General features: G+C 47.3%; 1 protein-coding gene across 1 annotated transcript in view; it reads left to right on the top strand.

The window, feature by feature from the left end:
- The window catches only part of TBL1X (transducin beta like 1 X-linked), a 272758-nt gene that overhangs the window by 174877 nt on the left and 74451 nt on the right, over positions 1 to 23430 (top strand). Inside the window, 1 exon segment of the mRNA XM_014587573.2 lies at positions 9761 to 9849. The gene's annotated coding sequence lies outside the window, so the exon portion shown is untranslated.

The following is a 23430-nucleotide window of genomic DNA, read 5'->3' as shown; positions in this document are numbered from 1 at the left end:
AGGACTTGAACCACGGTCGACTACGTGGGAGTCCAGCGACATAGCCATTATGCTAACTGCCGGTCCCTGAATGTTTTTCCTTTTGACAGTAACTGGTGAAAATGTGTGTACGTCTGTGTTGGGTTTTTAATTTTTCTGTGTTTAATTGTAGTAAAGTATACATTTATGTTTTTTTTTTAAAGTAAAGTATACATAAGGGTCATCCTGCGTTTATGTTTTTTGTTTTTGTTTGTTTTGTTTTGTTTTTGTTTTTGTTTTTGTTTTTGCCACGGCATGTGCATTTTCAGGAGAGAGACAGAGAGGGAAAGTGAGAAATCACTCCCCAGAGGGGATGGCCATGGCGCAGACCCTTTTCTGCCAAATCCCTTCTTCAACTCCCACCTCCTCTGTTCTCCTCTTAGAACTTTGGGCATGAAAGAACACGTACCCGGCATGAGTTCTGAGCCGCTGGCTCTGGGGACTCAAACCATGGTCTGCCACCTTACTCACCACACCACCTGCTGGTCCCTGTATTTTCTTTTTTTTTTTTTAAGAATTATTTTTATATGGGGCCAGCAGATGGTGTAATAGCTATGTCGCTGGACTCCCATGTACTCTTTTGAGGTTTGAGTCCCGGACCCGGCGGCTTAAACTCACGCCAGGCGCGTGTGCGTGCGTGCCCAAGATCCCGAGAGGAGAATGGAGGAGAAGGGATTGTGGCGTGGCCATCCCCCCCGGAGGGTGATTTCTCGCTTTCTGTCTTTCTGGAGAGCGCACAGGTCCTATAGCAAAAACCTCTTAAAAACAAACAAACAAACAAATACAAGTTATTTTCATTTAACTATTTATCTATCTCTATTTATTTATTTATTTATTTACATTTAACCAGAGACAGACACAGTCAGACAGAGAGAGAAAGTGAGAGAACAAACCACCAGGTCCGCGACTGGCACCACGGTTGACCATGTGGGAGTCCGGCGCCCTTAACCACCACGCCACCTGCTCGCTCTGCTGTTTTCTTGGAAAGTCTGAGAAAATTAGTAGGACAGAAAGAACACAGCCACGTTACCGTGACCAGTGTGTACGGACATCTCATTTTGAGGTTTAATAATTGCCACTCGTGACATGTCTGACTTCACCTGTATTTGAGTGAGTGAATTCATGGGCACTGTTCAGAAGCACTGTGTTCATTTAGTGGCACAGAGAGGTTAAGTCATCCACTGGAGGACGCACAGTGCTCTGCGAGGTATTCTGGCATCTGGCTGCGGACAGCCCATGTTGCTTTTGGAGAATTTGCTAGCCTGCACTGTAAGGGAGACAGTTTGCTTTCCAGGCATGGCTATAGTTTGTGGGAAGCAAAGCCATACCAGAATCCAGACAAGAGAAAGGTGACTTTGAGGGTGTATAAATATACTATGATATAGCTGTCTATGATAAATAGAGGCAAGAGTTTGCTCTTGGAGGAAACCAGAACAAGTTGGATTTTGTTTGTTTGTTATCTTTTAGGTTTTTTTGTTCTTAAGATGTTTTTGCATTAGAGTGCACACGCTAGCCACAGAAGAGAGAGAGGCAGAGACAATGAGAGGGAAAGTGAGGAATCACGCCCCAGGGGAATGGCCATGCCACAGTCCCTTCTCCCCTATTCTTTTGGGATTTGGGGCACACACACCTGGCATGATTTTCAACTTACTGGGTCCCGGACACGAACTACTGTCAGCCATGTGGGAGTCCAGCCGTGTAACTGCTATGCCATCTGTTGTCCCAGTTCTTTTTTTTGTTAAGAGGTTTTTGCTATTGGTGTGTGTACTCACCATAAAGATAGAGACAGAGAGACAGAAAGGGAGAAATCACACCCCAGGGGGGATGGCCATGCCGCAATCCCTTCTCTTCCATTCCCCTCTCAGGATCTTGGGCACGCACGAACACATGCCTGGCGTGAGTTTTAAGCCACCGGGTCCGGGACGTGAACCACGGTCGACTACGTGGAAGTCCAGCGACATAGCCATTATGCTAACTGAGTTCCTTAAAAAGGCCATCTTAAGATAGGTTTTAAAATAGAGCATAGTCCAAAGCTAGTGGGATTTAGATCTGACCTCCATGGTGACAGTCTTGGGAAGAAAACTCTTGGACTTTGGCCTGGTGTTTACGTGTAAGGGAAGTAGAAGTGATTACCTTGTGTAGGGGGGATTACAATAATTAGGTAACTGCCACCTTCAGGGGATCGCACCTGTAGTAACTGTTTCCCATAGCAAGTGAAGACCAGTGACACTAGCAGAGTGCTTCACAGTTTGTAGGTACCGCTCCACTGACCACCTGCAGGGAAATCGATGGAGGCCCACCCCAGATCACCATCTGAGACAGCATTGCCGAGATGTTCATTCCAAAGAACATCCGAACTCCCTGTATTCTTTCTTTCTTCCTTTCTTGAGAGAGGGTATGTGGGCTCAGTGAGACAGACGACAGAAAGCAAGAAATAACCCCCAATGGGAGATGGCCATGTTACAATCTCTTCTCCTCCATTCTCCTCTTGGGATGTTGGGCACGCACGCCCATGTCCCCACCATGAGTTTCCAGCTGCCGGGCCTGGGACTCGAACCGCAGTTGGCCATTGGGAGTCCAGTGCCTTAGCCATTATGTCACCCTCTGGTCTCATTCCTTGTATTATTTCTGTCAGGGACAGGCTCGTCATTTACCTGTGCCAACTGTTTTCATGAGAAAAATCTTTTCAGATATTCCTTTTTTTAAAATTGATGACTTTCTACTGTGCTTGATGTTAAAGGTTAGGCCTTTGGAATTTGTGTACAAGATTCCTTATATCCTTCAGAAAATAACACAAAACATTTATTTTCTGTGGCATAAATATTCTTTGAAAAGGGAAAGGGCCCCTTTTGCTGTTGCCTCTGAGGCAAACATCACTAGAAGGGCATCCCGTTGCTACAGTGGCCGAGACAGAGGTCTCTTCCATGAGATGCCGGACCCATTTTCTCAGCTGGGTGAGTAAGAGAATGAGAACAGTGGCCTGATTTAATTCCCAGTGGATAAAGGCGCGTGCGGAGCTGCCCTACTTCTCGGCGCTATTATTACATGAAAAGCAACATTTATTTTTATAAGTCATTACCATCTTGGCACACTTAATTCCTTTTAGTCAAGTACCGTCATCTTTAGATTTCGAATTTCCCAAGTCAAGTGCACATTGGTGAGTCAGTCCCATGGCCTGGTGGCTAAGGGAGCCGGAATCCACATGGCTAACTGCACAGTTCAAATCCTGGCCCCAGCAGCTTGAAAACATGCCACATACATGTGTGTGCGTGCCCAGAGTCACAAAAGAAGAGAGAAATGGAGGAGGAATAATTGCAGTGAGTCCACACGCTCTTGGGCGATACTTGCTCGCTTGCCATGCTCTCCCCGTGTCTGTCACCCTGGCCAAGTGCATGTGCCCACCCCATTAAAGTAGGGGACCAGCGGGCCAGACGGCGATGCAGGGCTCTGCCAGGCTGTACCACGTGGGGAGGTTCTGGGTTTGCATCTGGAGACCTCCCTGAGTGCACCAAGCACATGCAGAGCTGTGCCTCAGGGCTGCCTGGCACTGGGGGTGGATCACAGCACCCAGACCTTGTTAGCGGTACCCCTCCTGTGGTCATGAACGAAATCAACTTTGTAAAGAGTTATTGGGAAAAAATAGGGAATCGATATGACAGTCCTGTGCTTTTCTTTGGGAGTATATGCCATCATTAGCATATACTTCTGGGTAGGAAACATAATTTGAGGGACTTGCAGATGGCATAATGGTTACATCGCCAGACTCCCACGTCATCGATTGTAGTTCGAGTTCTGGACCCAGCGGCCTAACTGCCATGCTGGGCGAGTGTGTGTGCATACCCAAAATATTGAGAGGAGAATGGAGAAGGGATTGAGGTGTGGCCATTCCTTCTGAACGGTGGCTTCTCACTTTCTGTTTCTCTCTTTGGAGAGTACACATGCCCTATAGCAAAAATCTCTCTTTAAAAAAAAAAATCAAACAATTTTGTTTGCTCTGAAAATCGCACATTATTCTTCCCCTGCAGGCCAGGGTCCAGAAGGATTTGATGACAATTACTTGCTTAGTCTGCAGTGACAGCAAGCACGGGGATCCATGCAGACCTGACCTCGGCGTGAGCTTGTCGGACAGCTGGCACGTGCCGAGCAGAGCTGTCTGGCTTGCGGTCCGGGCTGGCTGTGGCTCTCACGCTGACAGGTTCTCTTCCGTGTGCATCTTCTGTCCCCTTTGCTGGCTGCCCTGCCTGCCGGAGCTTAGGCCATCTGCTCCTGTTCCCAATCCCTGCTCGTCCAGCTTGGCTTCCCTCCATTGTCCTGCTCATTCCTGGGGAGAGGAGGCTGATGTAGAGGAGGAAGAGGGAAAACCGTGTGGGGCAATTCGTCTGCTAGGTGCACAGCACCAGGAATGGAAGACGGCCAGGCAGGCATGTTCGGGGCACACAGGTTTATAGCAGCCCCATGCCTATCAGCTGCTGAATGGACCAAAAACGTCCGTCCACACAGTGGAATAGTACACAGCCATAAAGAGGGACGGAGAACTGAGACACACTAGGACCAGCAGATGGCGTAATGATTGCATCTCTGGACTCCCACAGTGTTGACCGTGGTTCAAGTCCCAGACCAGATGGTTTAAACTCACACCAGGCACGTGTGCGTGCGTGCCCAAGATCCGAGAGGAGACTGGAGGAGAAAGGATCGTGGCGTGGCCACCTTGGGGGAGTGATTTCTTGCTTTCTGTCTTTCTAGCCAGCACACACACCCTGTAACAAAAACCTCTTTTTAAAAAAAGAGAGAAAGCTGAGATATGCTATAACATGAGCAGGCCTGAAAACATCATGCTCATGAAAGAAGCCAAAAACGCAAGGTCATCTGCCATGTGGTTCCGCTCACAGGAACTCCGGAGAGGCAGAAAGCAGGCCGGTGGCCACAGGGGCCAGAGGAGTGACTGCTTTCTGGGTACTGGTTTCCTGTCAGAGTGATCAAAGGCAGTGGAACTTGGGACCAGCAGGTGGCGTGGTGGTTAAGGCGCTGGACACTCCCACATGGCCGACTAGGGTTCAAGTCTTGAATCTGGTGGCTTGCTTTCTCACTTCCTCTCTTTCTCACTCTCACCCTCTGTCTCTCTCTGGTCAAATTAAAAAATAAATGAATGGATAAAATAAGATAATTATAAGAAAAAAAAGGCTTTTTTTTTTTTTTTTAAAGGCAGTGGAACTTGACCTAGGCAGTGGTTGTACACCCTTGGGATTCACTGGATGTCATTGAGTTCTCCACTTTAAAATGAATTGTATGACTCTTCTTTTTTTTTTTTTTTTTTTTTTTTTTTTTTAGGGGGTTTTTTTTTTTTTTTTTTTTTTTTTTTTTTTTTTTTTTTTAGAAAGCGAGAAATCACCCCCCAGGGGGGATGGTCACGCCATAGTCCCTTCTCCTCCATTCTCCTCTCGGGATCCTGGGCACGCACGTCCACGCGCCCGGCGTGAGTTTTAAGCCACCGGGTCCAGGATGCGAACCGCGGTTGACTACGAGGGAGTCCAGAGACATAGCCATTACGCTAACTGCTGGTTCCCTTGTATGATTCTTAACTGAAAACGAAGACGTAGAAAACAACCATGTAAGGTCTACAGGAAGGTGAGGTTGGGCCATTGCTGTGATGTTCTGGTTTGGTTTTGTCTTTTGGTTCCTTCCTTCTTTCCTACCTTTCTTAAATATTTATTTATTTATTTAATTCCATTTGTTATTATTGTTTATTTAATTTGACCACAGAGAAACAGAGAAAATGAAAGCAGGGGGTCAGCAGGTGGTATGGTGGTTGAGGTACTGGCCTCCCACATGGCCTACTCCAGTTCAAGTCCCAGACCTGGTGGCTTGCTTTCTCACTTTCCCTCTATCTCTCTTTAGGTCTCTGGTCAAATTAAAAAAATTAAAAATAATAATAATAATAAGCGAAAGCAAGCCATCAGGTCCAGGACTTGAACTATGGTCGACTGTATGGGAATCCAGCACCCTTACCCATCATACCACGTCTCTTCTTTTTTAAAAAAAAAAAAATTTGTTTTAATAAATGGATTCTGAAAGCAAGAATCCCCTGCCCTTTTTTTATGCCAGCTACCAGGGCGGGGACTTGAACTCTGGTCAGCCATGTGGGATCTGGCTTTTTCTGTACATCATTTAGGGATGAAGATGTTTTGGGATTTCACATCGTTTTTAAAGGGACATATTCAAATTGTTTATTTTTTTTTTTCCTAATGGGCAGAGAATGTAACTTCCCAAAGTGAGTGCTTTCAAGGAACACCCCGTTTTGAATTTGAAAATGTCATATTAAGGATCACGCATTGGTTTTAACTTCCTGACAGTGGTTTTTCACACCTGTAGAGATGTTCACAAAGCACTGTGGAAAAGTGACCTCCAGGGTTTGCAGTTCCATGGATGAAATGGAGCTGAGGATGCTGTTAGGAATTTGGACAATAATCGACTAGATCTCTGTTACTTTCCAGCCTTACCCCGTAGACATTGCGGCAAGCATTAAAGGCAGGAGTTTACCGCCGGTGAGGGCTGGCTTGTGTGTGCATTCGTTCCCAGTTACGGGGCTGGTGTGTAGGGAGGTCTCTTGCCGTGAACCTGGAATAGCACTCTGTGAGAAACCTGTTACCTCACTTTGTGTGGGACACCAGGTGTGTGGTCTATGGTACCATCTTAGAGAAGTGACTTCTCTGACATGGAAGGACTGTCCGCAGGCATGGGCACCATCCCCTGACTCTCCAAGAGCTGTGGGCATTCGCAACTATGGGCCGGTTGGAAAAGATGCGATTTTGATAGAAAAACACAGAGGGCCAGCAGGTGGTGTGGTGGTTGAGGTGTTGGATTCCCACATAACCAACCGTGGTTTGAGTCCCAGACTTGGCAGCTTGCTTTCTCACTCTCTGACTCTCTCTTTCTCTGGTCAAAATTGAGGAATAATAATAATAAAATGAAAAATAAATCATTCTTTACCCCCAAAAAAGAAAAATTCTTTATTTAAATAAATAAATGTAGGAACAAATGTAGGAACAAGCATGTCATGACTTTTCCAAAAACCCAGTAGAATCCGTTTGATATTAATCAAGAGTTGGCATTTTGCTATATTGCCTTTATTAAAATCGTTTGCATTTCATAAATGTTTTGCGATACGTAAATTGTCTTGCCAACGCCGTTCACCGATGACGATTGTGTATGGGTAACAATAATAGGAAAGTTAGTGATGACCAGGCATTAGACCCTCTGAATTCTCATTGAAATTCATTGTTTCTACCAGTAAACTAATTAGTTTTGACATGTTGTGTAACTAGAAGCGTGTTATTCACCAAAGTCATCATTCCCTCTTGTTGTTGTTGTTGATCACACACAGATGATAAGTTAATTACACTTACTGAGTTTAACAACATATATAAAAGATAATCTTCTATTTCAAGTCTCTAATTTGTGAGTTACCATCTGTTTTGGACCAAAGAATAAGGATCTGATTCTAAAGCCTTTTCCTGAACAGCTTGTAATAAGATCTGTTTGCGTATTAATTACTTATTGAATTATTATGGATTTTAATGTGTTAATTCACAAGCAATTTGGAGCTTATTGTGGTGACATCTGCTCATATTTTGATACTTTACAGTATTTAGCAATTTCTTCATAAGGCTACTTGCACCCCCTGGTAATTTACAACCTAGTCCTGAAAATAATCATTTGCTTTCTGCTTCAGCTCAGTCTGAGGAATATTCTCTTATTTTATGTCCATTGCAGTTTTGTGTCTCTGTGTGTGTTGTTGTTGTTTGTTTGTTGTTAAGCTTTGCCATAGGGCATGTGCCTTCCCTAAAGACTGGCAGAGACAGAAGTAGTAGGGAAGGAAAGTGAGAAAGCTCCCACTGGGGTCCTCTTGGAGTTCTGGGCATGCATGCTCACACGCCCAGCGTCACTTTCCAAGCGGTAGGATCTGGGACTTGAACCACACAACTAACCCTTTGGGAACCAGCCTTGTGGGATCCAGCCGTCTTAACCTCCACACTGTCTGTTGGCCCCACCAAATTTGTTTCATAAACTGTTTTAGAAGCAAAAATCAATATTTCTCTGTGCCTGATTCACCTGGTGCCCTTTCATTTCTGTCAAAGATTTGTACATGAATTTCCTTTAAATCTCAGTCGTTTTCTTCACTGGTAGATTGTTTTTGAAATTGACCCGGTTTTTACTTTTATCTTGTATATCCTTATGACTTTTTAAAAATGCACTATAATGAGCCTTGGGGGCCTGAGAACTTGACTGTAGAATTCTTTTAATCTCCTTCCTTGAAAGAGAATAACTGTAAACATGACTCAGTGGGGAAGATTTACTTGAATTTCTAAAAACACTTCCTGAGGTTGCACAGGAACTCTCTAATGAGAAACACCTTCACTCTTTGCTTCATTCGTGGGTTTGAATTTTACTCAACCTGGCACCTTTTTATCGTCACTCAAGACCATCGAATACGAATTTGAAGGAAGCAGTGGGCATTTCGTTGACTTAATTCTTGAGTTTGTTCATGACTGTGGGTAATTTGAGTGCCCTCCATGCCACCCCGCCAAGGCTGGGAGGTTCATCTCAGTGAAGGGCAAGGATGGCTGACTGATTAGAGTGTATAGTGACTGAAAAGTATGTTTAAACATGAAGAGAAGGATGATCTTTCTGTGGGTATAAACTTGACTTCTTCCTCCGTGTAAGTGGAACCCTTGCAGAATGAAGATACAGGAGAAAAAGAATTGGAAAATTGAGACGCACTTTTGCTTTGCTCCATTTTAGAAGAGCCAGTGGACAAAGGGCTCTTGCTTCTGTTTTTCTTTTTATTTTCCATAAGAGAGAGACATCTTTGCTATCGGGTGCGAGTGCTCACCAGAGAGACAGAGGGAGACAAAGAGACAGAAAGTAAGAACTCACAGCAGTCCCTTCTCATCCGGTCACCTCTTGGGATTTGGGGCTCGCATGCACTTGCACCCAGTTTGAAGCCGCTGGCTGGGTCCAGGACTCGAACCACGGTCAACTACCTGTGATTCCAGCAACGTAACCATTACACCATCTGCGGTCCCGTGTCTTTATGAGCACGGTTCGTAGGAATGCGGCTTCGTCCGCGCGTGCGTGTTTGTACCGGGGTCATCATACACACGCACCCATGCTGTGTGCGAGGTTTTGCTAAAGCCGTGGTCTTCTGAGGGTGGTCGTCGTTTGTATGTGGCACTGTCCCGAAAATAGACACTTTGGTGAGACCTTGATGGATTGATATCTGAACTATTATTAATTTTATCTAGTTTTGAGATTTCCAAAATTTCTCCATGCATCGTAATGCTTGAGTACCCAGTTATTTCTCTCATGAGCAAGAGAGGGGAGAAGAGGTGATGGGGGAAGACACCCCAACAGGGTCTTCATGCTGTGATCCACCCACAGCTCCAGGCAGCCTTGATGACGGGCGTGCACGAGTGGTTGGTGTGCTCAGCTCAGGGACGTGCACCCCGACTTCCAGTGGAGGTGCAGTTACAGCTGCATCATTGTCTGGCCCTTCTTTCTCCTTTTTTAAAGTTTTTCACTTTGCATACAAAACCCCGGAGTCTGCGTGTAGACCTGCGACCGAATTGGTGACCCATGAAAATGGGTCGAGTTTGAGTTGGGCTGAAAGAAAGCCTGCAGGGATGGGGCGGACACAGCCCAGCGGCGCTGCCTTCCTGTCTCCTCACTTTCCATTTCTCTTCAGGCAGGTCCCTGTGGACGCCTTGCCGTTTCTATGATTGGATGCTGGGAAACTCACTGGGCCAAAGGTCGACACATGAAGTCACCCTAACGGTAAGCAGCCACCGGCCGCTGGTCCTCGACTATCTGTGTGAGAAACAGAACCGGGTTTTACCAAAACGGAGCAGCACCTTCCGCTTTCGAAGTCGTTTTCTAGAAGGAAGTTGCAGGTTAGGGTCCTTGGTGGTGTTCCTCGCTGAACTTGGAAGGTCACTGATGCGGCGTAGTCATGGATCAATCAGAATGAGCTGGATAGGCCAAACTAAAGGAGAACTTTTCGGTGAATGCATTCGGAGGATTTGGGTTTTTTGTTTTTTGTTTTTGTTTTTGTTTTTGTTTTTTGAGAAGTTTTTTGCTATAGGGCACGTGCGCTCGCCAGACAGACAGAGAGACAGAAAGCAAGAAATCACCCCCCAGGGGGGATGGTCACGCCACAATCCCTTCTCCTCCATTCTCCTCTCGGGATCTTGGGCACGCACACACACGCGCCCAGCGTGAGTTTTAAACCACCGGGTCCGGGACTTGAACCGTGGTCGACTACGTGGGAATCCAGTGACATAGTCATTACGCTAACTGCTGGTTCCCAGGATTTGGGGTTCTCAAGAAGCTGTGTAAACTTTCCCGAGCCTTTCCAGGAGATGACACCTTCTAAAATCAATCTCTCTTGTCACCGCTATGAGTTATGATGAAGCTGAAAAGTTCATTATAATTGGGCACACGAGTATAGATTTTATTTGGGTCCTGCATCTCATTTCTATGCTTTATTAGTCTCTTAATATGATTTGTATGTCTCTGCAAATTGATTTGCTAGTTAACCTTGAAATGTATTCGGAAATCCTGTAGATTGCTATTTATAGTCTAGTGAGGTTTCTAGAATAGCAAACCTAAACGGTATATGAGCACAGGTGTTACGACTTGAAGCCACCATTTTAAAACCAAACCTGATCACCCGGCCCCACATTTCTGTAAAAGTTACCTTATTACCTTTTGGCATATGTGGTTGGTTGGTTGGTGTTCTGTGTTTTGTTTTGTTTTGTTTTGTTTCGTTTTTCTCCATAGAGAGCTTGCTTTTGCCAGTGAGACAGTTAGAAGGAATCTCTCTTCTCATCCACTCTTCTTTTGGGATTTTGGGCATGCACCTGTTCACCCGCCATGAGTTTCAAGCCACTGGATCTGGGACTTGAACGCATGTCAGCCATGTAGGAGTCCAGTGCTTTAACCGCTATTCTCCCTCCTGGCCCCAGCACATGGGGTTTTAAGGTTTTGTTTATTTACTTAAAATTTTTTTGTGTGTGTGGAGAGGTTTTCGCTACAGGGAGCATGCGCTCGCCAGACAGACAAGAGACATAGAGACAGATAGCGAGAAATCACCCCCCCAGAGGGGATGGTCACACCGCAATCCTTTCTCCTCCATTCTTCTCTTGAGATCTTGGGCCCACGCGCACACACGCGTGGCGTGAGTTTAAGCCACTGGATCCAGGACGTGAACCGCAGTCGACTACATGGGAGTCCAGCGACATAGCCATTGTGCTTAACTGTTGGTTCCCTTAAAAAAATGTTATATACACACGCACACACATACCTCGTTATGGTTCTTTTTTATTTTATTTTTAGTAAAAATAAAACCTAAAAACCTGTAGAACTTTGTGATTTTAAAGCACAGTAGTGGAATTTAGGGAAGATTTTTGTCATACTGTCTTAAGAGAACAGACCAAAAATAAAATCAGACTTAAATTTAACTAAAATAAATTTTAGTTGAACAATAAGGTCTGAGATATTTTTGCTTAAAATCAGACCTATGCTGATTGTTTTAAAAAGTTACACATGGAGAGGCTAGCAGGTCATGTGATGGTCAAGGCACTGGACTCCCACGTAACTGACTGTGGTTCGAGTCCCGAGCCTGGCACCTTGAAACTCATGCCAGGAGAGTGTGTGCACGCGTGCCCAAAATCTCAGGAGGCGAGGGATCGTAGGGTGACCGTCCCTCCTGGGGTGGGTAATTTCTCTCTGTCCCTCTCAGGTGAGCACATGTGCTGTATGGCCAAAACCTAAAAAAAGAAAGTTAAATGTGTATAAGAATTTTGATATTAATGACTTAAATATTTGAAAGGAGTTGTTTCATGACTGCTCTGTTTCACGCTGCAGAAGGATACCAGGGTCATCCTTGTTGTAGCACCTGTCAGTCCTTCTATGTAGTACGGCGATAGTCCATTGTGTGCATATCCCATGCATAGGCCATGTGTTTTTTGCATGTAAGTCGATCGACGGTTGGTTGCTTGTCTTTACCTTTCAGCTATTACAAATAATGCTATAATGAACATCCATATATACATTGTTTCTTTTTTTAGAGAGATTTTTGATATAGTGCAGGTGCACTCGCCAGAGAGAGAGAGAGAAAGCTCACACCTGGTATGAGTTTAAGCCCCCGGGTCCAGGACTCGAATAGCCAACTACGTGGGAGTCCAGTGACATAACCGTGATGCCATCTGCTGGTCCCCTGTATGTAGGTTTTTGTGTGCACATGTGTCTCCTTTCTCTGTGCTGTACACTTAGGACTGGAATTGTGGGGTTATATGGTAACTCTGTGTAACGTTTTTAAGGAAAGCTTTCCAGGGACCAGCAGTTGGCGTAATGGCTGTGTCGCTGGATTCCCATGTAGTCGACCGCGGTTCGCGTCTCGGACCCGGTGGCTTAAACTCATGCCCAACGTGTGCGCGTGCGTGCCCAAGATCCTGAGAGGAGGACGGAGGACAAGGGATTGCGGAATGGCCATCCCCGCTGGGGGGGTGATTTCTCGCTTTGTCTGTCTGTCTTTCTCTGTCTGGCGTGCACATGCGCCCTATAGCAAAAACCTCTCCAAAAAAATTAATTTTTTTTTTGTGTAGCTTTTGATCACGCACCTTGCAGTTGACACACACAGATGGTTGTTTGGGATTCCCCTCATAAACTGTACTCTGTTGTTTACCTGCCGTAGTAGCGACGGCTCGTCAGTTAGCTTAGAAATAATCTGTAAATCACATTCTCTTCCTATCTGCGATAGATGCTGTGTGTCAGAAAAGGAAGGCTTCTTCTCCTTCTCCTTCTTCTCCTCCTCTCTCTCCTCCTCCTCCTCCTTTTTTTTTTTTTTTTAAGAGTTACTTATAATTTTTTTTTAATTGACCAGAGAGAGTTAAGAAGGGAAACTGAGAAAGCATACCACGAGGTCTGGGACCAGAACCATGGTCAGCCATGTGGAAGTCCAGCACCCTAACCACCACGCCACCTGCCGGCCCCAAGGAAGGCTTCTAACTATGGCCGTTCGACTGCATCGTTGCAATAGGTGCCCTCTTTTCAAGGTCATATGTCGTAGACTATGACAATGGGATCGTCTCGCCTCTCAGGTTTGATGTGGTTAGTATCCTCACAAGGAATGTGGACATGCGGAAATGTCATTGTTCAGGTTATTAGGCAGGACAGTTGCAAGCTGGGGAAAAGATCCAGCAGTTGTCCTCTGATACAGAAAGAGGAAACTGCAGTAGACCAGGAGGGACTGAGAGCACTGCCTGTCGTGGGCCAGATTGTAATAGTTGAGCTTTTGTTGGCCAGAGGAGCTATTGTGCAGATCCTCAACGGGGCTATTCCAGTAGGAAAACAGCATTGGCCGCATGGGAATGAGTGAACACCAGTGAGCGCCAATAAAACTTTATTTATAGACACTGGCATCAGGCACAACTTGCTGACCTTACCCTAGAGGAACACATCTGGTTTTTTCCTCCCTTTTTTTTTTTTTTTTGAGAGATTTTCACTGTATGGCACGTGTGCCAGACAGACAGAGAGAGACATAGAGACAGAAAGCGAGAAATCACCCCCCAGGGGGGATGGTCACGCCGCAATCCCTTCTCCTCCATTCTCCTCTCGGGATCTTGGGCACGCATGCACACGCGCCCGGCGTGAGTTTTAAGCCACCGGGTCCGGGACACGAACCACGGTCGACTACGTGGGAGTCCAGCAACATAGCCATTACGCTAACTGCTGGTTCCCTTTTCCTCCCTTTTTTAACAGTGACTTTTTGAGTGGGAGGCCACCTGGGGCCAAAGCTCCGATTCACATGAGACTCATGACGTGGTTTAAGACAGACCATAAATTGTGATTACTTAGCAAAGGTACTGCAGATATTTAGGAAGTCCCAACTTTTTTTTTGTTTGTTTTTTCCTTGTAGGGCACATGCACTGGCCAGAGAGAGAGATAGAGACAATGAGTGGGGAAGTAAGAAAACATCCCCTGGTGGGGACCAGCAGGTGGCATGGTGGTTAAGATGCTGGGCACTCCCACTTGGCCGACCACGGTTTGAGTCCTGGACCTGGTGGCTTGCTTTTTCACATTTTCTTTCTTTCTGTGTGTCTCTCTCTCTATAAATGAATGAATAAATGAAAATAAACAATTTTTTTTTTTAAAAAAAAGCAATTCCTAATCCACTTAAGTTTAAAAAAAAGAAAGAAAGAAAAGAAAAGAAAAAATCTCCTGGAAGGGATGACCACGCTGCAATCCCTTCTCCTCCATTCTCCTCCTGGGATTTTGCCCATGCATGCACACGCACCCAGCATGATTTTCAAGATGTGGGTTCAGGACTCACCAAGGTTGGCCGTGTGAGAGTCCAACACCTTCACCACACCACCTGCTGGCCCTAAGTAAAATTTTTATCTATATATATGCATCTCTACAGCTCTGTACTCATGTATGCACACAACACTCTTTGGTAAATGAAGATAAGTATATGGAAGGCAGAAAGCAACCTGGATGAAATCTATTCATATTTTCCCGTGTTTCTCTGCAGTCCTTTTCTGTGTATGTGTCTTCCTGTAATAGAACTCAAGCCCTAATTATATATGTTGGCTTTCTTTTTTTATTGTTGTTGACTTCTCCCCTCTCCAGTCCCTTCTCCCAGCTTGGGAATGCTTCTATCGATGTCTTACCATTATATAGCTTTGGACAAAAACTTAAGTACTTGGGGCCAGCAGGTGGTATGATGGATAAGGGTGCTGGATTCCCACATGGCCAACCATGGTTCAAGTCCTGGACCTGGGGGCTTGCTTTCTCACTTTCCCTTTCTCTCTCTCTCATCAAATAAAGAAAAAAATAACAGTAACAAATGGAAATAAATAAATAAATATTTTTTTAAAAACCTTAAGTAATTTTTGTTTGTTTGTTTGCCATAGGGCATGCATGCAAGAGAGAGAGAGAGAGAAGGTAAGAAATCACCTTCCCTACTCCCCCAGTAAGGATAGCCACACTGCAGTCCCTTCTCCATTCTCCTCTCAGGATTTTGGGCATGCACACACATGCACCTGGCATGAATTGCAAGCTTCCAGGTCTGCAGCTCGAACTGCGGTTGACCATGTGGGAGTCCAGCGATGTAATCACTGTGCCATCTGCTGACCCCCGTCTTAGGTTTTGTGAAATTTCTTCTATGAGATAGGGAGATAGAGAAGGAAGATAGACACTCCCTACGTGCCTAACCCACCCTCAACCTGAGCCAATCCAGAGCATAGGCCCACGCTCGTGTGTCCAGAACGCACTGGGGGACCCTGGGATGTGAACTCGGGACCTCCTGACGTGGGTCCAGCATTGCAAAGCTTCGTGTTACCGGTGTGCCATTGCTGCCAGCTCCGAACGTGTTCAGGTGACCTGAAGAGCGCAGTGTTGAATGTCTAGCAGTGTCATGTGAAATCCTGGCTACCTCCTCACGCCTTCATTGTCTAACCTGTGAACGGCAGTGACCAGAGTAAGGGCCATGCTTCTCCGTCAGAGCCAGCACTGCGAGGTAAACCACACTCAGCATTCAGCACTTCCCTATGCCCCGGGCCTGGTGAGCATGCCGCTTACATGATGTATTGCTTTCTGAAAGCTTCATGGTGGCGTGATCGTTCCCATCTGTGTTTTTACCATCATTTATTTAATCCTGCTGTCGTAGCACGATATAATGTTTCAAGAGCTCCACTTTAGCTTCTTTCTCGTCCTGTAGGGGGAGAAGATGTACAGTGATGAGACAAACCTATTTCCTCCCCGCCCCCCGGAAACGCTGGCTCTCCGCTGAGCTTCGGAGCAGTGCATGGCGTTTCTGTGTGAAGGTTGCGCCATGCGTTGGATCGTTTATCTTAGCCTGGGCATTGATGGCAGCCCGGACCTGCTCCGAGTTCGGGTCTGATTAGAGACGGGGGCCGTGGAGAAGGCAGAGAGGGAGGTGAGGGGCGGGCCGCCTGGGAGCAGAAGGTTTGTGTGCTTCCATGAAGAAACGCAGACAGGCAAGGGCCCGGTGACAGTGAGATCATTGGAGCAGCTCTTCCAGCAGCTCTGGCTGGCTGTCCTCAGTACCTGGAGACGAGGCCAGAGACCCGCGCCTGGTCCAAACGATTACTTGAAGCAATGGATTCTTCCAGCGTAAACACCAGCTGGCTAAGAGCAGAGGCCAGACGCACTTGCTTACGTCCCTCCAGAGACAGAGGGCTGCTTTGGTTTCAAAGATTGTTTCATGATGTGGCAAAGTTTAAAAAAAAGAGAGAGAAACCATTCCCTCCAGCCATGTTGGAGTCCCTGCATATGTTGCCCTTCCTCAAACACAGGGGTCTTCCGTTAATGTGTGCCTAGATTATGTTTGCTATTTCAGAGCTCTGCTCCTGGCCAGAGGTCATTTGCCCTCTCTGTCCTCGGCTTGGCCTCTTGTGAGTCTGGTTTTTTGTGTGTGTGTGTTTTGTTTTTTTTTTTTAATTGCCAGAGGGGCATGTGCACTCCAGGGAGAGTGACAGAGGTATTGTTATTATTATTATTATTATTATTATGATGTAAGGTTTTGCCATAGGGCACATGCGCATTTGCTTGCTAGAGAGAGACAGCAATAGGGACCCACAGAATGCACCCCCCACAGGTGATGGCCATACCGTAGTCTCCTCTCGGTCATTCTCTTCCTGGGATTTTGGGCACACGTGCCCTGTGTGATTTTCTTTCTCTATTTTGTAAAGAATTATTTATTTATTTATTGTTATTATTATGATTATTTATTTTGAGCAGAGAGAGAGGGAGTGAGAGACAAAGTGAAAAGGAAGCTGACAGGTCCAGGACTCAAACCACAGTGGGCCATGTGGGCAGTTCAGCGCCTTAACCACCACATGACTTGCTGGCAATAGCCCAGCCTTTTTTTTTTTTTTTTTTTAAGGGGTTTTTGTTATAGGGCCCGTTTTAAGAGGTTTTTGCTATAGGGCACGTGCACTCGCCAGACAGAGAGAGAGATAGAGAGAAAGCAAGAAATCACCCCCCAGGGGGATGGCCACACCACAGTCCCTTCTCCTCCATTCTTCTCTTGGGATCTTGGGCACGCATACACACGCACCTGGCCTGAGTTCTAAGCCACCGGGTCCGGGACTTGAACCGCGGTTGACTACGTGGGAGTCCAGCGACATAGCCATTACGCTAACTGCTGGTTCCAATAGCCCAGGTTTTTAAGATAATGAAATAGCAAGTAAGATTTTCTTGTCGGAAGTAACCCTCTCCCTTCCTAGCAAATGTTAGCCTATCAAATGCAGTAAGGATGTGATATTAAATAAATAAAACACAGCATTTCTCACAGGACTGAATTTTGAGCTGTTTTGTGAAGGGAACAAGTCAAGGGAGCTTCTGCCACCTTCAAGTGAAGTCATAAAAAGAAATACTAGCACGAATGTTCCCCCTAGTTTTTCGATGGCTCTTAACCCCGATTACTATGACGCGGAATCCGTTAGCTCTAGCAGGAGAACTCCAGAAATGCCATCAGGCTCTGCAGATCTTGTCTTCTCACAGCACGGGGAGAGAACATCGTGGCTTTCACGATGCGAAGGCAAAGGCTGGCATTTCTTCCTTGCGTAATCACTGTTCCAAAGGCTTCACAGCAATCTAATGGAAGGTGTGTCTAATCAGAACCAGGCCAGGCCAGAAAACAAGTCTCCTCTCATTAACAGCCTCCTTTCTGTCCCTTTCTGTTGGGGGCCAGGGAGGGTCTGTGAATGCCACAAAAAGCTCCCTTTCCTTTCAGAACCCCAGAAGTTGGAAAACATCCCCTGAGTTCTCAGAACGCCAAGGCTAGAAACGGATGTCCTTCCAGAAACCAGTTAGGTGTTAACATGGGACCCGCATGCAGATTAGGAAAGGGACGCCTGAGCACAGGTCTCTGGTGACGGCTCTCGCCTTTACTGGCTTCGTCAGTGCCACGCTGCCCGATGGACCGGCAGCGGCGAACGAGTACAAGGCAAGTCCTGAGTCACCGCCTGGCGAGGGTGGCATCTCCCTGCCGTGATCATAAAGCCCCTTCAGGTGGCTCTTGACTCTTCCGAGTGGGCTGAAAACCAGTTCTAGCTGACACGTATGGGTATGCACTGCACATCAGGCCCTGGGGGCTTAGGTAAAGGCATAGGGTCCTACCCTGCTCTGGGGGCGCTCAGGTCATCCTCCATGTAGACATAGGAACCGGGCCATGTGACTCACCCTGCCGTCCCGGTGCTGGGAAAGGTGGAAATCAGGCCCACATCTGTTTCCGGAGGCTCTCTGGAGGTCCCTCACCTTTTTCTGCCCCACCACTCGAGATGTTTACTTCTCTTTCTTCTAAAATGTCCCTCTTCTTCCCTGGAACTCTGCCGCCTCCTCTTGTTCCCTTGGGGGGCTTAACAGTGGGAGCTTTGCTTTACTAGCATCATTTTTGGTCGTTGGAAGTTTCTTTCTCTCGTGAGAGTCAGGGAGAGAGAAAGAAAGGCAAGCATCCCCAATGGGGGCCTTCATGCCTTTCCCCACCAACAGCGGTCATTGGCGCACGGCCCCGCGTGTGCCAGCCGCCTGAGGATTAGAACCTTCAGCCTCCCGTATGGATCCGTAGCTGTGTGAGCAGTGCAGCACTGCTGTCCCCTCCAGCCAGCCCTGGGATTATGCTCTTAAACAGCTCCAGAGCCGTGTGTGTGCACGCGTGCATGGACGCGTCGGTTCTAGATTTGCTTGCAGCAAATTGCCTCGCGCCTAGTCAGCACCATGCCTCGCGTGTAGTAGCTGCTCGGCCATCCTTTCTGCCACCTTCTTGTCCCTCGTTTTCCCAGAGTGTCGGAAAGCAGGGCCAGGCGTGTTGTGTGTGTCTGCGTGCCGCTGGCAACGGTCATGCACATAGCCGTCCCACTGAGCTGAGGGACCGAGCGGAGCTGCCAGGGTCCCTTCGCGGACCTTCCTTTCCCGGTGGGTTCCTCGGAAACCCTCCAGGATGCCGGCACTGACACCTTACGGTCGCTTACCTTTCTCTGAAGTTTAGTTCTGCTTTTGGAGAAGAGTGGATAAGTCGTTTTTATTTTCCAGATTTAGCGTTTGAGGAGATTTGTCTTGAGCGGTAGATTTTACAAAGACATGCTGGCCAGTTGAGTCATTTCCATGGGCAGGGGGGGACTCCCAACCTCAGGTATGTGGCTTGGCAGTATGACAGGTGAGCACTCAGTGGGCTGACAGTTTCTCCTGATGTGGGTGTGCTAACACCCAAGGAACCGAGGGTGACTTGCAGACCGGGAGCCCGAGTCAGAGGAGGCCACTGCCCCCCGGGCAGCTGCAGGCTTCACTCTCTCTCCTTCCCCCGGGAGCTGGGCCCTCCTGTAAGAGTTAACGGGCAGGCGAGCTTGGGATGGAAGGTGTGCAGGGCCTGGACGATCACCAGGTGCTCGCTTCCCTACTGCCAGGGCTAGGAAGCTGGCTATACCCACTCGGGAGCCTGAACGACTGCCGCAAGAAAGCGTTCGTGTCAGCCAGAACGCTCGTACCTTGAGGGGCGGGGCAGAGAGGCAGCACCGCAATCCGGTCGCTTTAGCTCACTTGCATACACAGATTAAGAAGGAAATCACTGTTCTGTTTGTTTGTTTGTTTGTTTCTGATAAGAGAGTTTTTTGCTATAGGGCATGTGACTGCAGTGTGACCATCCTCCATGGGGGGTTCTTTCTCTCGCTCTCTGTCTGTGTCTCTCTGGTGAGTGCACATTCTCTGCGGCCAGTGGGTGGCGTGGTGGTTGAGAAGCTGGACCCCTATAGCTTGAGCCAACCATGGTTCAAGTCCCAGACCTGGTGGCTTGCTTTTTCACTTTTCCTCTCTCCCTCCTCCTCTCCCTTTCACTCTCCATGTCTGTGTTTCTCTGGTGACTGCGCATGCCCTATAGCAAATTTTTAAAATAATATAATGATGAATTTAAAAATTCTTGGGGCCAGCAGATGGTGTGGCAGTTAAGGGCACTGTACTCACTTGGCCGACCACAGTTTCGAGTCCCGGATCTGACGGTTTGCTTTCTCACTCACTCTCTCTCTCTCTCTCTCTCTCTGGCCAAATTTTAAAAAGAATAATAACAATTAAAATTAAATAATGCTTTAAAAATAAAATAATTCTTAAAAGAATAGTAAACGTAGAAAAGAAAAAAGCTGCCTTAGCTGAGAAACTCTCCTTTCTAATTTTTTTTTTTTTTGGAGAGATTTTCACTATAAGGGCGCGTGCGCTCGCCAGACAGACAGAGAGAGACATAGAGACAGAAAGTGAGAAATCACCCCCCAGGGGGGGATGGTCATGCCGCAATCCCTTCTCCTCCATTCTCCTCTCGGGATCTTGGGCACGCACGCACACGCGCCTGGCGTGAGTTTTAAGCCACCGGGTCCGGGACACGAACCGCGGTCGACTACGTGGGAGTCCAGTGACATAGCCATTACGCTAACTGCTGGTTCCCGAGCTGAGAAACTCTCCTGACTCTAAGCATTTAACAGGACAGAATAAAAGGGAACTCATTTGGAGTGGTGGCGAGAGGGCCAATTCCAAAGCAGGACATTGGGCTCAAGAGAGCCACGTTCTGTGTACACCCCGTGAGGTCCTGGCAGCCACGGCTTCCTGTCTGTGCTCAGTGTCCTCCTCTGTGATGTGCAGGGGCAGAACCAGACTCTCCGGTCAGTCCGCTCAGACTGTCGTGAAGTTCAGAGGTTGAACGGTGTTGCCCTTCCTTGCAGGGGGCTATTTCTCTGTGATTCATTTACCTTCCAGCAGATTGCAGGCTCCTTCATAGAGCTTGGAGAATATTACATTGTTAATAACCACATGATCCACTTAGGTGAGTGTTGGTAGTTTATATGCTATTTCGTAGCTTCTTACTTAGCCTCTAATATTTTTCCTCCTGCTTGTCTTACAAGGGAATTCCCTAAAGTTCAAGCATACAACTTGAGACATTCTTTTTTTTTTCTTTTTGAGAGGTTTTTGCTATAGGGTGTGTACGCTCACCAGAAAGACAGAGACAGAGAGACAGAAAGAGAGAAATCGCTCCCCAGGGGGGATGGCCATGCCACTGTCTCTTCTCCTCCATTCTCTTCTCGGGATCTTGGGCACGCATGTGCACACGCACCTGGCGTGAGTTTAAACCTCCATTTTACAAGTTCTGCTGCTTATAAAGCTATCGCAAATATCAAAAATGAACTCCAAAGACGGTTGTTGGATAGCCTAAAGATGTTAGGACTTGGCGGCGACTCCATTGAAATAAGCTGTGGGGGCTGGCAAGTGGCATAGCGGTTAAGTCGCTGGACTCCCACATGGCAGACCGCGGTTCAAGTCCTCATCCTGGTGGCTTGCTTTCTCACTTGTTCTTTATGGTTAAATTTTAAAAAATAGTAATAAATACTATAAAATAATAAATACAATTAAATAATTCTTGAAATAATGTAAAGAAGCGGTGGCCTCTCGCAGGGCAGGGGTGCTGGAGAGGGTCTGACTGTGTGGGGTTGAATGGCTCTGATGCATCATCTCCAGCTTGATTATGTTCTCTGTGGGCTGGTTTTCTCGAGTTCCTAACTAGGATGGCCTCGAAGAGAACCAGGTCCTCCCAGAAGGAAGGCTTGGAACAGAGGGCCCTGCAATTTCCACTGTCCCTGTCCCCAGCCCTCCCTTAAGTTTCCATCCGCCCTCCACGCCCTGCGAGCCTTGGCCAGGCTGATGCAGTGGGCTCCATGACAAGACACAGGAAGCGTTCGTTCTTCCCCGCTCCAGGACCTGACCTCATCGTAGAAACGATGTCCAGGGGACGTGCACCGTCAGCTCCTCCCGATGTCCGTCTTCCTTCTCAGTGTAGCTTATACCCCCTAGTCATTGCTTAAGCCCGCCTACACTTGGATGACTGAAAGGACCATGTGGTTGCTCCTCCTCAGGCTGTGGACAGACTCCTGATCCGCTCAGTCATCTTCTCCGTTTGCCTGGAAGAGTGCTCAGTGTCTGATCCACCGTGTCTACCCACGTGGTTTTTGCTGACTACGAGGTCAGTGTGTACCAGTCAATGGCATAGTGGTTAGGGCAGCTGAATCCCATATGGCTGCCGGTACAGTTCGAGCCCCAGACCCAGTAGCTTGAAAAATATGTTGGGCGCATGTGCATCAGCGCCCAAAACCCCAGAGGAGAATGGAGAAGAGATTGCAGTGTGACCATTCCCTCTGTGGGGTGATTTCTCCTTTTTGCTCCCTCTGTCTCTGTCTCTCCGGTGAGTACACCTGCCCAGGAGAAAATTATTTTTGTCAGTGTGTGGGGTCAACCCTTGGCCTAATGGTCAAGGGAGCCAGCGAGTAATAAAACCCAGGGCACCTCCATCCTGAGAGAGGCCACAACGTCTATCAGGATGGTTATGGCTGACTGTGTGGTTCGATACCCAGACCTGGTGGTTTCTGGGCACATGCATGTGCATGCCCAGAATTCTGAAAGGAGGGAGAGATGGAGGAGAAGGAATGATGGGCTGACCATACCTCATGGGGGATGATTCCCTCTCTCCCTGTCTCTCCGGCAATTGCGTATACCCTATAGAATAAAAGAAAAGAAGCTTATTTTTCAGTGTTTGTTTTCCCTGATTTGGGCTTCATTCATGTGGTTTATACTTTATGCTAACTTTATAAAATATATAAACTCTTATATAGCTTGTTTTCTAAATTGTGAGAGAATGCATGTGTTCACCAGAGAGAGAGAGAAAGCACCCACCAAGGGGCGCGATCACTCTACAATCCCCTCTCCTCCGTTTCTCTCTCCTGTCTGGATGTGGGGCACACACAGGAGCCCAACATATTTTTCAGGCTGCTGGGACTGAGATTTGAATCCCTGGTTGCCCATTTGGGATCCAGCTTCTTTAGCCGCTTTGGGACCAGCAGTTGGCATAATGGCTGTGTCGCTGGACTCCCATGTAGTCAACTGCGATTCGAGTCCTGGACCCGGTGGCTTAAACTCACGCCGGGTGCATGTGCATGCGTGCCCAAGATCCCAAGAGGAGAATGGAGGAGAAGGGATTGCGGCGTGACCATCCCCCCTGGGGGGGTGATGTCTCACTTTCTGTCTCTCTCTGTCTCTCTGGCGAGCGCACAGCAAAAACCTCTCCAAAAAAAAAAAAAAGTGAAAACTTTATGTGTGTATATAAAATGAGAGTTTTATGCGATCACACAATTACAAAATATAACTCAGTCAGACACTCGTTAATAGGCATCATAATAGCCTGGGTAGTCTTTTCTTCAACAGTCTCCCCAAGAGTGCAGAGCACTGGCAGCACCTACCGGGCAGTGTTTGAAACTCCGTATGTGCCTTGTTCTTCCCCCAGAGGGTGGCTGCCGCTTCGTG

Source organism: Tupaia chinensis, unplaced genomic scaffold (genome assembly GCF_000334495.1).
Source record: "Tupaia chinensis unplaced genomic scaffold, TupChi_1.0 Scaffold000222_1, whole genome shotgun sequence".
NCBI classification, from domain to species: Eukaryota; Metazoa; Chordata; class Mammalia; order Scandentia; family Tupaiidae; genus Tupaia; species Tupaia belangeri.
Note: the sequence above shows the minus strand (reverse complement) of the source record. Positions and strands in the feature narration are given on the sequence as shown.